Source organism: Brassica napus, chromosome C9 (assembly GCF_020379485.1).
Source record: "Brassica napus cultivar Da-Ae chromosome C9, Da-Ae, whole genome shotgun sequence".
Taxonomy (NCBI): Eukaryota; Viridiplantae; Streptophyta; class Magnoliopsida; order Brassicales; family Brassicaceae; genus Brassica; species Brassica napus.
In genome coordinates, this window is record NC_063452.1 from 40,713,623 (window position 1) to 40,727,658 (window position 14,036).

The window sequence follows — 14,036 nt, forward strand, 5'->3', positions numbered from 1 at the left end:
GTTATAGAAATACGAAATCTAGACACAACTCAAAGGGCTAAACATGGTAGAATGTGCTTATGTGTTAGTTGTATGTTCTCTACACAGTGTAGAAACTATATTCTACGGATAAAAATAATCATATTTCAAAGAATATGGCAAGTTCAGTTACAAAATATTCTAAAAATATTTGTAAATCTTTTTACTGTCAGAAAACATGTTGCAATGATTTTCTTGACGAAAAAAAAGATTTTCATTTATTTCTTTTCATTTAAAAAAAAATATTTACAAAAAAAAAGAATTTGATTTATTTTAAATTATATTTAAGAATATATATATATGTATGTATTTAAAATTATAATTTAGATAGATTTCCTTTATTTCTTTTGGTTAAGATATATTAAATTAAATTTTATAAAATTAAAAAATGATATAAAATTGTATAATTATCAAAATAAAACTAAACAGAACTCATATATTAAAGTGATTTGTTTTTTTTTTTCCTTTTCTTTTTCTTTTTCTTTCTATTTAGATTTTGTTTTAATTAGATTTTGATTTAATTTGTTTTTGTTTTCTTTCTTTTTTGTCAAAATTCTTTTTAGTTTTTAACTGATATTTAAAAGTGATTTTTTAATGTTTTAATTGATAAAGTAAGAGTTTGATTGGGGATTTTGCAAAATTGACTCAAAACTCAAAGTCAAACCTAAAACTAACCAATGCTTTTCTTGGATTTTCCTTTTGTCCTATTCACCCCACAAGTTCATATTATTCACGAAAATGCCATTAGTTTTTTTTCTTTTTTTTTCGAAAATGACATTTTTACTCTCTCAACCTCATCATCTTCAAGTATTTACAAGATTGCCATTACAATCAATACACCAACCACCATGAACAACCAATTTGAAGTTCTTAATGCACCTCAAATCGACTTACACTCTCTTTTTCTCACTTGTTATGAACTAAAAACAACATCTCTTTCACTTTGCCTCCATATTCATCCAAAAAACTCAAGCTTTTGATTCAAATTTTTTTATGGTTGATAGAGCCATTAAAGCATACTATTCTTGGTGGGTTACTTTCGTTTGAGGTTCTGGGTGGTTGGAGGAGACTTTGTGTGCTAAGGAAGTCATCTCACTAGTTTAAGGTATGAAATTGAATTTTTTTCCAGATCTGTTCGCGTAGAAGACTTACCCGTAAGTAGTTTGGCTATAGAAGACTTACGGGTAAGTCTTCTGGTCAAACGGACGACTTACTTGTAAGTCGTTATCTTTGTTTGTTAAAAAAAAAAATCTAGAGAATACCCTAGACGACTTACTGGTAAGTATCCTACGGGGGAGTTCTGGTATATCCATTTTTTTTGCCTGCAAAACAATCAAAGACAACCATCTCAAAACAATCAAAGACTTATAATTAAGTCAACCATCTCAAAACAATCAAAGACTTATAATTAAGTCGTCTGACAAGTCTTCCAACTGGAAGACTTTGCAGACGACTTAATTATAAGTCTTCCAAGACTTCCAGTAGAACATTTTAAAGCCAACTTGAAAATTCGGAGAAGATATAGTCGCCTTCGACATAGCGGTTATATATCTGCAAAAATAGACGTGAAAAAAGAACGAGTGTATAAATTGATAGAGACAACGTTTTATGTTCATCTTTTTCTCAATCAATCACTCGACAGTAAGAGATATAACTTACCGGCGGCGGAGTTCAATGAGACGCCTCTGAGAGAATGCGCATTAGGGTTTCCTCTCAGATCTTAAATAGAGGAAGCGGCTGTGAGAACGGTGGTGAGAACGACGGTGATAACGGCGGAGAGATAACCGGCGGTGAGAACGATGGATTAGAGAGAATCGACGGAAATCGCCTTCGAAATCGCCTTTGAGAGAAACGGCGTTAGGGTTTTCTGAATTTTGCAAAACAGTGAATAAAAAAAACCTTATATATGTCCCGTAAATAATCCGGTTAGGTTTAAAAGTACATTGAAAAATTAAAGGTTCGGTCCGGTTTGGACGACTTATTAGTAAGTCGTCCCAGACCTTAAATTTAACCCCTAAAATAAATTGACTAAATTAACTAACTAACCACGTTATAAAGCCGTAATTATAATTAAATAGTGTTTACTAAACACAGAAATAAACACACTTAGGTAAATTTTAAAGTTTTCAAAAAAAACATTTATGCATTCCAAAATCTAACCCTAAGAACACATACAATACTACAACATATGTTGGCAAAACCTAAACCAAAGAATATCATGACTCACTACTTTCACTCATCTATGTTGAAAACAATTAACTTTTGTTATATCTTAATTTATATCTCTTAAAACATATGTTAATTACATGATTTCAATTTTTCACTTATGAAAATATTTTTTACAAAAATTTTAAATTATTTCTAAGTATAACTAGTCCAGACGACTTACGGGGGTTAGAAACGTAAAAAAAATTCAGGTTTTTTGTTTGTTCACAAGGGGCTGGTTATAATTTCAATAGCTTTTTAGGTTAATCTTGCATTTGATTCAAGTTTGGGTTTACTTTTGCATTTGAATTCAAGTTGTGAGTTATATTTGACAATTTTCTCTTGATTTTATACTAAGGGGACGAAAAATGTGTTTTTATTCAATTTTTGAATATTTTCCAATAATAAATAGAGGATTTTATCAGAGATGTCAATTCTTCATGGAACATTCTTGCTTACATATATTTCCAATTGAGGTAACAATACTTGTTTTTATTCCAACTTTATTTATTTTGATGACCCCTAAATTAAGAATTAAGTGAAACAAAAATTTATGACATGAGTCATTCAGCACTGAACATAATATTTTTGTTGACTTAACATTATTTAGTTTGGTAACATATTCTGTAAGCAAAAAAAATGGAAACTTTTTAATCGATTTATATACTTACATACACTATTTCATTTTCATTTTGAATGGTAATATTTAATATGTTTCCTTTTGCATACAATATCATATGTTTGACTTATAATCAGAACCCTAGATTTTGAGATGTATATATACAGTATATAAGTGCTCAAACTGAAGAAGGCTGACCACATACACATACTTGCATTAGTGCTAAGGAGTTGGTAAGAATATGTTTTCTTTCTCAAGAAATCTGTTGACTGTTTCTTAATTTTTGCTTCTCGACATGCTTTTTATCACGAAATGACGTTAACATTTTAAATTCAACATTGTTAATTTATAGGTACATTTTTTTTTTCTGAACTTGCAGGTGCTTCCAAAGTTTTGAGGAAAAGAAAGCTTATAAAGGTAGACATATATTTACTGTATTCAAATCATTTATGTATATATAATAATTATTATATATTCGTATTGCAAGCAGCCCTATCAGTTTTAAAATGACAAAGAAATGATTAGTATTGGGTCAATTAGTGAGTATTAGTATTATCAGTTATCACACAAGGTCGAAAAAGTGTTGGTGGATTTGAATCTATATATGAAATTTTATAGAGGTGAGATTCATCCAGATATCAAATCTAATCCATGTTACCATTCTCTGAAATCTGTACCATCTAGATATCATATCTATAGAATTGGATTAATAGTTTAATATATATATGAATATGAACTAGTGGTCCCTCTGATTCATCTATGTACGACCTTATATGATAGGCTTAAGAATCGATGTGTTTCATGATTGAAAATGAAAGAAATTTTGCAATGACAATTTTTTTTGATGGATCTTGCCTTCTTATCTCGGTGCACGGCTGATGAACATTTAATCTTCCCTTTTGATCAAGGGTGTGCAGACAATGATCTGGAGTCAGATATAATTGGATTAAACTGAAATAAATGCTAGATTGTTATGCTTTTAATACGAAGAAGGCTTGTCAAAATGTTCTTCAAAGTTAGGGATATTATTTTCAGGTACGAGCTCATAGGGTCTTTAACTAGTTTTCTAGCTGTGAAGTATATCTACAGTGAATATTCTATGATAGACAATAAACAATAGCCCCTGGTTATGTTTTGTATTATTTCATATATGGTTTATTAATGGAATATTATTTTATTGAAGCATGGCAAAAACCAACCGTGGTGAGCTTAAGAGTACCAATGACAGTGAGCTTCCTTGGATGGCGAAAGGTAGCAAAAGTTCAACATGGCGTGACGAGAAAGTAATTGTACGAGTTGCAGACTCAGATGTTGAGAACAAAGACAAGAGTTCATCAGGCACAATAGCAAATGAGTCAGAGCCTGGAAAGGTTTTTTCTCCTTTCCTTTGTGTTCCTCACGGTCTCACTACATTTCTGTATATATATATATATATATATATATATATATCTGATTCTGTCCTTTCTATTTATGGCAGTTTCTACGCCAGCATGTGGCAGAAAGAGTAAGGCGTGTTCCAATGAAGAAGCGGGGAATGATGGTTGCCTCCCCGTCACCAAGAGAGTCATGTGGTCGACGTGGAATCTCAGAACATGGGCCGGAGATCAACCATGTTTGGAAGTTAAACCCAAAGAATGACAGCAGTGGTCCTGAATTTTCTGGTATTGCGTTACTTGCGGATGCTGCGTGTAATTTGAGCAATGATTATGCACCAGCTGTTGACCGTCTGCCTGCTGAAGAACCTGTTGTTCAGCAGCAAGATGGCTCGACCATATTGCCCCATGCGGTTGGTTCCACAGATCAGGTGGGGCAAGGCAAAAAGGATAATGCAGCTCCTGAAAAATCTTCGTTTGATTTGGCTGATGAGAAGGGCATAGCGAGCGTAGGAGGGATGATAATAGCTACTACGGGAGCAAGTGAAAGTGAAAATTTAGCACCTGATAGTGGAGTTGTCATAAAGTCAGATAAATCATCAGTCAGTGAACCCACTGAGAAAAAGAATTTAAGGTTACACTGGGACTTAAATGTTTCTATGGATGCTTGGGGTCCACCTTGTGATGTAGAAGATGATGCCTCTGAAAAAGATGCGAAGGGAGCAATCACAAATCCAATGCCTCCTAGAGAGAGCGAACCTATTGATGGGTTTGTTGTATCAGCTGGGCAAGAAAAGTTTTCATCAGCATGTGGTCCTAAGGCTGAAGCAGCTGCTAGAAATGGAAATAAGTTCAAATCTGGTTATAATTCCCCGCTTGAGGATGGAGAATTAAGGGAGCCATACCGTAGGGGAAAAAATAAGGTTGAAGATGAAGGATTCTTCTCTATGGCTGAAAATAATGACAACAAGATGAATGATTCTGGTAAGAGAATCTTGGCAGAGACTAAGTTGGGACCATTAGAGCGTAAATCTCATGATGCATTGAGAATTGGAGAGGCTCATGACAGAAGGGACGTAGAGAAGAATGATGTGGCTCACATGAATGATTTGCATCTTAAGAAGCGGTCTTCTTCTTCTTCAAGGAGGTTTGTGTCGAAACCATCTAAGGAGTTGCCTTCGCATGATGCCATCCCAAGGACAAAGCAAGTTTTTTCTTTCCATGCCTCATTTTTACGTAATTTTACTTTTTAATAGTTCATTATTAACCTAGTAGTGGTCCTTTTGTTTTCAGATCTGATGATAATGAAGAGTTGAGCATGGCTCCATATAAGTGTTTTGGGAGACATGACAGGAGTTCTGGTAGAGGATACTTTAGTGGTTCGGGTTCCAGACCTCCCTATGTTCTCAAGCCTCCACACCCTGAAAATCTAGGTATGATGGGCGGCTTTGATCATTCAGGATCAGGGTCCGGACAAGGATCACAACCCGATGGTTATGTACGTAAGCGTTTCTCAAATGGGGGATACCGCGGTGGTCGGTTTAGAAGGTCTTCAAATGGTGGGGATCGTGTATTGAGAGGCAGGCACGGTGATAACAACCAGTTTTATGGTCCGATGCACAACTGGATGAGTGGTAATAAGAGAGGAAGAGGTAACTCTCCGGTCTTTAGGAGATCTAGAAGTCGTTCTCCAGTCCCGTGGAACGGTGGAGATAGATTATCTCATCCTCATGATGAGTTTAGAGCCGAGGAGAGGATGATGGAGCGCATGAGGTTTTCTTTCCAGGAACGGTTTTTTGAAGATCAAGAAATAGGTTTCATGTCACCTCCTAGAAACAGAATGCCGCCGACGAGATTCGATGAAAGGAGGAGCCATGATTCTGGAACGAATCGTAATAGCTTCAGGGGAAGGAGGTTTGGGCTTGGCCAAAGACATGATGCTGGAAGATCTTTGAGAAGACTGAATTCTGGTAACAGCAACAACTTTATACCTTTCAGACGCCAAAGAAGATGATGTGGAAGATAGCGCTGGCGGAAACAATTTTGAGATGATGCAGGAGCAAACTAGGCGGGCTGACGTCACGGAAGATGGCGGTGATGATGTCGCCGGTTCAGGTTTCGCAAGAGATTCGTGGGTGTAACCAAAATCAACAACGGCAACGAGAACAAATAGGGTAATGAGAACAAAATAACATAAGAGAATCTTTTAGGTTTTTCAATAGAATCTCTCTCTTTATGTTTGTTTTGTTTTGTGTTGGTTGATTAGCATTTTCATTTTAAAAACATTTGTCTAATAAGAGGAGAAATAATGTCATGACAATGTTTGTTGCTTTTATTTATGAGTCAAACGATGTTTTTGGTTTTTTGAAGAAGATATTTTTTCTTCAGTTTTCTTTTTATCTTCGAGATTTTAGGGTTTTTTAGTTTTCTCTTCCTTTAAAAATCTTCTTTCTAAATATCTTTTTTTCTTTTTTTAATTACTATTTGAGTCTTTAATTTGATTTTCTTCAATAAAGCGCAAATTACGCCACTGAGGGCAAAGAAAAATATAATGAGATAAGTCTTGTGAAGATTCCACTAAAGGTTGCAAAAACATATTCATTACATGCATATGACTTGAACATCAAATGAGTTTGATCAGGACTTTAACTCCAAATGAAATCCGTAAAAATGTACCAATGGCGCCAAATATTTCAACAACAATTCCAGGGGCTATCTACGACCTCCATCCTTATTATGTATACATTCTAATCTATTAAATTAGTTTCCTATTTGAAATTTACCTTGGCATGCTTTAAATTTAAACCTATTAAAAATGTTGTGACTTAATATAATTAAATCATTTAAGTTGTCACCAACCTAAAAAAACTCAATCTAATAACTAAAAATTTACCGTCTACACTATCATCTTAAATATCTCCTACTAATTATTTATATTTAAATTTCGCCTACACATAGACATTTTTTGATACAAAGGTTTGTTATACTATAGAAGCCAATATTTGACAAATGTGGAATCCTATACTATATTCTTATCTATTTACTCTTCCATAATTTTATAGATGTCTATATATATAGTAGTATCTAATCATAATCCCCGTATATTATTTGACCTTCCTATCCTCCCTAACTAATACTCCCTCCGTTTCAAAATGTAAGTAGTTTTAGCAAAAAGAGTTTGTTTCACAATATAAGTAGTTTACATATTTCAATGCATCTTTTCATTTATTGGATATTGTGTGACCAATGAAATAATGTTAGGTTTTTTATAATTGGTTGAATTAATTGATTAAATGATATTTTTTTTTTAAATTACAGCTTCCTAAATATTTGTGCTTTTAAGCAAAACTACTTACAATTAGAAACAGATGGAGTATTATCTAACCTTCCTATTTCCTAACGTTCCAAACATGACATACCAATGGAATCTTATAATATAATTGCTATACTTTAGTAAAATGACTAAATACAGTATAACAAATAAATATATGTTACATACCCAAAACCATGACTAATAACATAACTATATATCGTCTTTAGATATTTCCCATATATTATCTACTCATTTCAATTTTATATCAGGCAAAATTATATCTTAACTTTCAAATTTTCAATTCAGAAATGAAAAAAAAAAATCTTGATTCAGAATGGAAAATTTTCTTTGGCATATCGTTGGAAATTAAAATATGAATAAATCATTGATTATTTTTATACTATAAGTTTCACAATTTTGAAATTGTGTATTGTTTGTTTAAATTCTGAAACCAAAAGATATTGTTTTTTATATTATAAAAATATATTTTGAAAAGATTTTACCCGTAAATTAATGATATTGTTTAAACAGAAAAATAATAAATGATATTTGTATAGTTCAACAAATTTTTAGTTTAACGATTTCAGGAATGTTCTTATTTTATTCATTCTCTGTTTTTGCTCTTTTTATATATAGAATATATTAATTACATCCCCTATTTCCGGAAACAGTTTAAGAAATTTGTTCACAATTTATTCAGTTAATTCAGGAAATTAATCATTATGACTTCAGAATATTTGTGCAGCCAATATTATATGAAAATAATAACTATATTTAATATATTAAAAATCCATTTAACTTTCTTATAAACTGATAGCAATATTCTAAATTTATTTAAATTCCTTATAATTAATTTCAACAACTACCAATATACAGTAAAAACTCTATAAATTAATAACATTGGGACTATAATATTTTATTAATTTATAAAGTTATTAATTACAAAAATATCCTTTAAAGAGTCCTCTATTTTGGAATATTTTTCTAAAATATAGTTAATTTTAAACTATAGAAATTTGACTTTCATGGTTTTATTATTTTATTTGGTTTAAATGAAAAATGTTTCATAGCATTTACATGTGATTTTAGATATAATTTTATTAAATACTATCAAAATATATTCAAGTGTTAAAAATAGAAATGAACTCAATTATGAATAGTAAACTAATAATAAAAAATAAACATATTTAATTTGTATATATTTAAATTATTATTTGTGATTTTAATTGGACCATATATTTATATATGATTTTCTAAAAGTTTATTATCTTATTATTTTATCGATTTGTATTTTATTTTGAATCAGCCTTACTCAGGACTGATAAAATTAATTAATTTATCATCTTTATTAGTTTATCAAATATTAATTTATAGAGATTTCTACTGTATAGTTATCTATTACCCAAAAATAGATTCCTAACCCCTATTTAGACTAAAAATATTTACTATTTTAAAATGATATTGGTATATTCTGATCATAACTGTTAAAATATACAAGTTACATATAACCTTGAGATATACCGATTTCAATAACAAAATATAAAAATCAGAAAATGTAACTAAAAATATAGCTACGTAAATCAAAATCAAGACCGAAAAATATAATAAATATATTCAGCCACACACGCTCGAATTGAACTTGAAATTTAATCGGGTTTCTAACATTGTTATTTGAACCAAGCCAAAAACTAAAATAACAAGACCCAAACCAAACCAAAATTGATAAAAACTTAACTTTTACTATATTTCTTGAACCGAAAATACCCATAAACGTATCGAAACTAAACTGAAAATCAAAAAATACAATTTGGGCACGAATCAAAGTTTATAAAATGTCATTGAATCCTGTAAAATACAAGTTAAAATATAAACTATAAATAGAAATAAAAATAAAATAATCCTGCACAATCGCGCGGATCATAATCTAGAACTTGGGTGCGTAATTTTTAAAAACAAATTTGTATAAATAAATATTTATTTTCTTAATAATAATATATATTTTAATTTTATCTGTATTAAATAATTATTTAATATGGTATTTAAAATATAATAATTTTATAGTTTATATTGAGTAATTGATTTTGTCTTGTAAACTGTCAATTGTAGGAAAAACGAAAATTTTACACACAATGTATCGCGATATGTTCAATTCATACTTGACATATATGACTGTGCAAAACCATAACTCTACTTTCGAAAATTTCAAATAACATACATATTTTTTACTTTTTAGGCGAAACATACACAGTCGCCACATCAGCTGCGACATCATCTAAGTTTGGTGACATGAATTTTATATCAGCTATTTTTACTAACGAGGATGCCACATGTACAGTAAATTTTTGTTTTTTTTTTAAATAATTGTTTTATAAAAATAGTTTTTGAAATAATTTAAAATTTTATAAATTTTTATTATTTAGTAAAATTAACAAAAACTAATTAATGAATAAAATTTTAATCTTATAAGAGATATATTTTTAAAGTTTTTGATCCTATCACGATACCATCCTCATAAGAGTTATATTTGTATTGTAATGATTCAAATTCAATGTTAGTCTGCAGTCGTTTTATCCTCGATTAATTACGGTTATGTTGTTTACATTTAAAGAATTTAGAGTAACATATCATAAATTTTTAATCTCTTAAAAAGAAATTATTTGTATGAATACACAACCAATCTAAAATTTCTTTACACACACATAACCAAGATTAACATAAGTGTAACTGATATGATAAAAAAATTATAATGATTAAATCTCTTATATAAGATTAAAATTTTATTATTAAATTAAGTTTTGTTAATTTTACTAAATACTTAAAATTTATATTTTCAATAAAGATATTTTATAAAACAACTATTTTGATTTATTTTAATAACATTTTTTGATTTATTTAATAATAAAAATTTATAAACGTTTATAGTTTCTAGAAAAATATTTTATAAAACAACAAAAATAAACGGAGGGAGTATGTTTTATCAAAAAAAATTCTATAAATGTATTAGTGTTTCATTGTTTACATTTATTGATGAGTGTGAAGGTGTACTCAGGTGAAGGCATTAGCTCCGTATAAGAAATGTTATAATTTGAATTTTAAAACATGTATTAATTTTGCCTCATGGTTGTATTTTCGGTTGAGAAAATCAGATTTCCGTGCGCCGGTGAACATAGGAAGCCATGAGATGGTCAGCATGAATGAGATGTGTGGAAATCGAAATTCGCACTTTCAATTTTCATAATCAGAGGAAAGTCAGGAACCCCTAACCTTCCTTGAGGTCCTGGATTCTCTGCGAGAGCCAACGACAAGTGACCTTATAAAAAGAGCGCTTTCGAAACGACGTCGATTCCGAAGAACATTCAAATTCCTCGTATAGCGTAGGCAATTCGAGGTGTTCAGCTAATTGTTGCCGTTTTATACGGTTTTTAAATCGTAAAGTTCGAACGGTGACTCCGATCGAGATGAAACAAGAGCAAATTCGATCTGATCCCAAAGGGGGGGGGGGGGAGCTATGAGGACGGGGCGAAGGCAGGCTGATTGATCCAACTCGCCGAACGGGCGAGTTGGACTGCATGTTCGGTCTAACTCGCCTGTTCGGCGAGTTGGACGGGTCGAACTTGCCGAACGGGCGACTCAGACGGCTTGCTCGATCCAACTCGCCCGTTCGGCGAGTTGGACCGAGAACGACGTCCAACTCGCCGTTCGGCGAGTTGGACGATGGGTGTTTTGCTGTCCGGGATCCGTTGTCCGAGGCTTTGAGTAACCTTTCTCGAAGACTTATCGTGTGAATCATTTTCGAAATTGTTACGAAACTCGATTTAGGTGTTCCCGCTTCTCTTTTCTTTTTGAATTTTATCTCCCTTTTTCAAACATGACATTTCCGAGGAAGTTTCCGACGTTGATTCCGTCGTAACCGATTTTGACTCCAACAAGATGGCTGAGATGATTCTGAGCTTTGAGTAAAAGAAGCTACCAATTAACCACATTTATAAGTATTGTAACAGCGGAGCTATGAAGAAAATTAATACAACTAGGTTTCTTTTCAAACCATTTATAAATACTGAGTGCCACAATAAATAAAATCAAAATATTTTATTTCACGTGAAACAGAATAAATTAATGTGTTAATCTTAGTTATTTTCATTAGATAAATCTCATTCTTTAAATCAAAATAATTTTATATAAAATAGAATCTTATAATATTTAATTTATGAAAATATGTATACCAAAAATAAAAAAATATTACAATATTTGATATATTCTTTACATAGTATGTCTTTAGACCGAGTTAAAACTTAATAAAATTTTCAATATATATGTACCTAAAATAAAAATACTAACACTATAAGAAACTAAATATCGAAAGTTAATTTTTTCTTAGAAAATAATTATGTCATTTGAAAGAGCGGATCAGAATCTACTTCTTATTAAAAAGTCATTCTTATTTTGAAAGCCCATCAAATTAAATTAGTTTAGCAGTTATCTCAATTAGTACTTTTTAAAGCAAATAATGTCATATTAAAATCTTGAATTTTTAACAATAAGTAAAAAAGGTAAACATTTACTATCAAATAAGACTACAGTAATTGTCAAAAAAAAATTTGGAAGACACCAGTATATGCAATATGCATGGGTCTCGTGAACGTGTTAGTTTTTTGGGTCAATATGCATTGGTCTCGTAAACGTTAGTTTAAATCCAAACTAGATTTTGATATCCGCGGTTGCGAAGAATAATTTTCATATATACTTTTTAGTGATGTTTACAATTTATAAATAATTGATACTAGCGTTATATTGCTTGGTGTAAGATATTGTTGCTTTGTTACAAATTTTTAGCAAGTTTATACGATATGCATATATTCTAACTATTTTGAAAAAAATGTTTTATAGTCAATATATTGACTATATGTTGAGCATATACGTTTATTATTGTTATATTATACAATTAAAAATCTATAAATTTTATAGAAATTAGTTACCAAATTTAGTATATAAATCGTTTTTCACATATTTTTGTGTTTTTTTAAAAATGAATGTAACAATCACTTTAATAGATAAGAAGGTTTTCGAAAAATCAGTTGTTCTGTATCTTCTTAATTAGATAGTAATTATTTAGTAAAAGGATAATCTCTATTTTAAATAGATGTTTAGGTTTATTAGTTTCATCATAATGGAAAATATACTAAGTATTTTTTAAAAGGATAATATCTGATTTGGCAATCTTATTTAAATTAGTTACCAAATTTACTTTATGAAACATGTTCACATATTTTCAGTATTATTCGAAAAGTTGTTAGACTAATTTATAAATATAAAACAATGGTTACTGTATAAAACATATAATATTATTCAATATTATACAAACTATACGAAATTATACTAAATAATATAAAATGTATATATATTTACAAAAATATACCAGCTTTAATGAACAAAATAATTGTCGATATAAATATTTTTAGTAACATTATTGCTATTTTGAAAATATTGTTTACATTTTCATTTTGTTCATTATATGCAAGCTTTATTAACAAAATATTATCAGAACAAAAGGTTACACGGCTATGAAAAGTAACATAAAACTTGAAGAGATCCCATGTTATTGCCACCAAGACAAATGTTACTGTCAGATATCTGTTGAAGAGATCCGTAATATTAACTCCAAGACTAATGTTACTAAGGGTATGACTGGTTTTTCCGCTACCACCCGCAAACGCAGCTTTTGCGGTTGGTAGCGGTTGTTGGCGTTTTGCAACAATCGCTCAAACCGTTCCAAACCGCTCCAAATCGCTCTAAACCTCATAAATTCAAAAGCTGGTTCCAGCTAGCGTTTGCGGTTACGGGAGGATAAAATTTTTTTTTTTTTTCTAAAACAATTTAAATACAAAAATAAAAATATTCAATAAAAAATTTAAATTAGAATTATAAAAATACTAAAATATATCTATTATATTTTAATTAATATTATAAAACTTTAAAATGAAAATATTTTCTATAATTTTTAAAAAGTTTAAACTATAACTTTCTAAATATAAATTTTATATTTATTATAATATTATTGTTTTTGATATTTTATAATGATATAAAATGTAAATATTGTTAATTTATTATTTAACCGCTGTTGCGTTTAGTAGTTAACCAGTCATAAGTATCCCGCAAACGCACCAATTTCTAACCGCAGAACCAGTCGTATAAATCTCTTAAAACCGCTAGAAACCGCAACCACCCGCATCCGCAAACTTCGGCAGCCGCAACCGCAACCGCTGCGGTTGAACCAGTCAGGCCCTAATTGTGATTGTGAATGATAAGCAGAGACCCGCGAAGTTAGGAATTAATTTAAAATAGTTTTTTGTATGTTAAGTAGTGTAGATTCAGTAGCATTTATGGTGATTTAATGGGTTTGACATCCCTTATCCCGAGTTCAATTCTCCAAATTACACCTTTGTTATTTTTTTAAAAAAAAATCCTCTCTATATTAATCCTAGAGCATTACAACATGTTTTCTTAATCA

At 30.4% G+C, this 14,036-nt stretch overlaps 1 pseudogene; it reads left to right on the forward strand.

The window, feature by feature from the left end:
- The first annotated feature begins 4,026 nt into the window (after positions 1–4,026).
- Positions 4,027–7,052, forward strand: LOC106421454 (annotated as a pseudogene).
- The last annotated feature ends 6,984 nt before the right edge of the window (positions 7,053–14,036 follow it).